The following is a 5,059-nucleotide window of genomic DNA, read 5'->3' on the forward strand; positions in this document are numbered from 1 at the left end:
TCTCCAAGGACCAGTCCCTCCCCACAACATGCCCAAAGTATGTTAGACTAGAGCCTCAGAATCCTTGCCTCCAAGGAGCCACCCGGTTTAATATTTAAAATCTATGTCATATGTAGGGGAAAATAGAACTTTTTAATTTTTTTTAATTTTAATTGAGATTTTAACAGAAGTTTACAGAGAACTTGGTTTTCCTTTCATTCATTGTTGAACATTTTCCTTCCCACCCACCCCTCCAGTTAGCTTTTCTGTTTGAAATGAAAAATTTTTTTCATTGTTGCACAGTTTCCTTCCCTCTGTCCCCTCCCAGTCTACTTTGCTATGCATGTCTTATTCTGGACTGTTGTCATGAAAATAATACCTAATTATATATCCCTGTTAAACAGTTCTTTCCTTCATCTGTTTTAATGCAGTGCATTATTTATCCCACTTTTCTTAATTTTCCCCAACCCCCATGTCACTCATGAAATAGTATACCCTGGAGAACATTATGCTGAGTGAAATATCTCAGTCACAAAAGAACATACATTGCATAATGCAAATGTTAGAAAATAGAACTAATTTTATTTTTGTTCAAATACCAAAAATATTTTTATTGCAAATGTTCTTTTGATAGGGAATAATCATAGGCTCTATTGGTTTTTGGCTTTGGCTTTTTGTTGTTCTTTTTTTTTTTTAAACACATACTAAGAACACTTTGTACTTGCATAGTGATTTAATATCTGTTGTCTTAGGATTTCTTAGGGATATTGATTGATCCGGTTTTACCAGCTTGGGAAAAATAAAGAAAGAAGCACGAGGGGTTAGCAATGTGTTTGAAATCATCCAGAGGAAGTGGCAGAATTGCAAGGTCAAAAGTCCACATTGTCAAGTGAGTGCTCTCTGCCTTTAGCAGCTTTCTAGATGATTGCAAACATGCTTGTCTTCCCATGCTTACAAGTCGTTGTTTATATAACTTTATGGATAAAGTAAAGGTACCTTACAATCGCAATACTGAGCAATTACTGCCCTGGAGACTTTTTTTCTAGACCTCATTGATACATTGTTAACACTTAGATCAATATACAATTATTGTTCTTCATGAGATGCTGAGAATAGTTCTGAAGAGCTCATAGATAAGAAACATACTTTACCAGTTTTGTCAAAGTAACTACTAATACATATGATCTATAGATTTGTCTGCCCATCTCTCTTTCTGTATATATCTCTTTCTCTCTCTACCTATCCATCTATCTACCTACTCTACTATTTTTTTTCAATCTGTGATTTCAGAAAGATGTTTATATATCTAAGAAAGTCATATAAAGATATTAGTTTGGTTTTTTTTTTCTTTCAGCAGATTTCCACAGGGAGCAGAGTTGATATTACTGACTCTGTACCTCATGGTGAGTTACAGTTATAATGGGGACAGCAGGCTTCTATCCCTCTGTTTAATAGAATGTAAGGTACCAGCAGAGATTTTCTAAGTTGCATTTAAAATCCCCCCAATAGCTATTATTACTTCTTAAAACCATTTGAGCATTAGTGCTAGATCAAGTGGAATAGTTTCATTTAAATAATTTAAGGGGTTGACTGATGTTCTCATATTGCCCATAATAAATAATATTATTAATTTTGAGAGAGAGTGAGGAGGATCAGAATATTGTTATTGGGGTTTTATTTCAACTAGAAAGTATTTTGAAAAGGATTAAAGACCAGATTTCCCTCCTCAGGGTTGGACTCCCCATGCATCCCACCTCTAGTCCTTTCACAGAAACCCCACCCTTTGTGTTTGGCCCCATGTACCTGCCCCTGCAGTGAGATGTCCTGTGGCGGGAAGTTTTAGTCTACTGTGGAACAAGCGTATTGATCAGCAGGGTTTGCTCACTCAAGTGTAAGGCCATTTTAATTCTTTCTTTGGGATTTTCTTTTCCTTCCTGAAAAACTTTTATGACAAATTCTTTCTTCCCTTTTATTTTGCGTCCAATCAATCTTTCATTTGATATGATGTGAGGGGGGAAAGTAATAAAAAACCTCTTAAGACTTATCTCCAAGGGGAGAAATCTCTATATACAATAGCTATTCTTCCTTGTTTATATTATACATGGAGCAATGACCTGAACTCTGTTTTCAAGAACAAACTTTCAGTTTTGACTTCTTCTGTGGTACCACTGAACATTCAAATATGACCATACTTCTTGAAATTTTAATCAAAATAACTTCTTAAAAATAAAGATTCCTAGTTTCTTTCCATGACATTGGGGTTTAGCAAATCTGGGGCAAAACTTTAAATCAGTAAACTTAATAACATCCCCAGATGCTTTTTTTGGTCAGATATGAATACAATTTGTATTCTATTATTTGAAAGGTTGGCAACAATTATACTATTCGGTATTCTAAAGTCAACATCAGCACTTTTTAAAAACATGTATGCACACCTATGTTTATTGCTGCATTATTTACAATAGTGAAGACATGGAAGCAGTTCAACTGCTCTTCAACAACAACAAAAAAATGGATAGAAAAACTCTGGTACGTTCACATAATGGAATATTATGCTGCATTGAAAAACAATGAACTATAAATATGGGTGAGGCTGGAAGATATTATGCTAAGTGACTATCTCAGTCACAAAAAGAACATAACACCACTGCTATAAAATAGGACTGACATGGGAGTTTGGCGGGAGAGTAGATAAAGAGTAGATAGATAATGAACACTGCATTGGGTCAGATGAGGGGAAAGAGTTATAAGGGTGTATGTTGTTATGTGCTGCGTGACTCAGCGTGCTGTGCACAATAGCTCTGAACCCTTCCTTATCCTGAGCCAATCTCACTGCCTCCGACACAACTACCCTCATTACCCCGGTTACAACATCAGTACTATTTATTTCATGTTTTTATCTTTAGATTTCATGATTCCTTACAAGATTCTTTCATTACAGAGCCAAAGTTTTCTTGTCTCAGCTATACTTCTCTTTCAGGAGGAACTTGAGGACCTTTAGTTGCATAGCTCCTCAAGTGGTAACTTAAGGGGGAAAAAGGAAGCAAAACTAGAACTACTAGAACAACAGGGTAATTGCCAAAGTAAGGGTGATCTGGCAGTCAGGGTGAGAAACAACCGGCAAGTAACACACTCTGATAAATGTCTAATGAAAAAATTTACTTGCAGAGGAAACCAGGCTGGAAATGGCTGGAAGCCAAGAACATCTGTGTTCCTGGTATCCCAAATGTGTAAAAGGAGCAGATGTAACTGAATATACAACAGGAACCCTGGCACCATTCCTAGCAATGTGGAGGAGGGTCCTGGATGTTCACAGAAGGCTTTGAGAACTCCAGAGCAACATTATTAGCTTTCTTGTGGAAAGAAATTATTAAAGTAGTTCAAGACAATGAAGAAAACTCATTTACATAAGACAAAGAGAAAATGCCATTGCATACAACTGATAAAGCAATTCAGGAAAATGTGAGCAGGTATAACATCATTACATCTAAGCATAAATCTGAGAGCTAAATTACAAGCTTTTTCTAAAAAATATTGCATAAATAACATAGAATCGTAGTTTTATGAAACATTCCTTTTTATGCTTTTCATAATTTTGATATTGATGGGCCTGTAAAACAAAACACAAAGAGAAAGAACCAGGAGATAACAGCTAATATGTTATTACTCCATTATACTAAGAAAAATTATGTGAAGGCTTCTATTAAACATGTATTGACATTTGACTATCAGAGATGATTAAATTTTAATTTTGTATGTGTCATTGGATTGAAATATACACACCTTTCTATGAGTAACTTATCAGCTAGGATGGGTAATGTGACTCAATTCCAATTATGATGCAATGGATTTCAGGTAGGTCAGATTTTACTTATACAAATAAACTATACTGGCATACCTCTTTTCCTTTTTTCTTCCTGCCTGCAATGTGGACACAATCTGGAGTTGCAACATTCATGCTATGATTATGAGATGACAACTACAAAATGAAAGCAGATAATTTAAACATGACTGAGTAGAAGGATTTTTAACTCACTGAGGGCCTCTGAACTAGCACAGATTTAATTATTTTTGGAATTTTCGTTGCCTGTGGTTAAATTATTTGTTTAAGTTATTCTTGGTAAGAACTTTGCTTTTTTTGTGTTTGCTACTGAGTATTTTCTTAGTTGATAAAGTATTTATAAATTATGAGTAATTACAACCTGTGCAAAATCATGCTCTGTATTCTTGCCCTTCCTTTCCTACATAGTTTCCTCAGAGTCCCCCCAATCACTAGTAGTTCTTCTCAACACACACCTCAGCTACTGAGGTGTCAAATGTTTTCAGCTGACCTACACATTATTATTTTTTTTTCTAATGAGAATTTACAGTAGAAAACGAATGTTATGTTCCAATTAACTTTATAGTATAGGTGCCATCAAGTACGACTCAGAGTGAGCCTGTGAACAAAAACCCTGAACTCTGTTCTAGCTTGTGCCATCCTTATCATCTCTGACATTCTTAAATCCATTTCTACAGTCACTCTGTCTGTCTGTTGCAGGGAGACAAGATCCAGCAGAGAGAACGAATACCCAAACATCTCAATTTAAAAGAAAAAGGAAGGGCTTTTCAGGGACAGATGTCCAAAATAGCTGAAGCTCCCTGAGCTGCTTTGGATTAGGCTTTTTATAGGAAAATGGATAAGGACTTTCTCATTGGTGGTTTTAAAAGAGCAGTGGGAAAGGGTGGCAGGAATTTACAAGGTGGACGCTGATGTCAGCTTTTTACAGTTCTTGGGAAGGGGAGAGGGGCATGTATTCAGGCATATGTGGCAACTGTCTGCAGCACAGGTTGATAAGAAATTTAAATTTTTGCAAAATTGCGGTCTTTGTCCTCCCTTACTTGCCTTATTTCCTCCTCATTTGGGAATTCTTCTCAGGAGCAGGAGGGGGCTCTGTCCTCATAATAATCTCATGATGGGTCTTTTTCTTCTTCACTGGCCCTCTACCTTAACAAGCATGATGTCTTTTTCCATGGAATAACCTCTCCTAACAACATGTCCCTTGCTCTGTTCTGATGACTGCCTCCTGGTCCAAGTATA

This window comes from Elephantulus edwardii, unplaced genomic scaffold (assembly GCF_000299155.1).
Source record: "Elephantulus edwardii isolate Elephantulus edwardi_28Jun2011 unplaced genomic scaffold, EleEdw1.0 scaffold00034, whole genome shotgun sequence".
Classification (NCBI taxonomy): domain Eukaryota; kingdom Metazoa; phylum Chordata; class Mammalia; order Macroscelidea; family Macroscelididae; genus Elephantulus; species Elephantulus edwardii.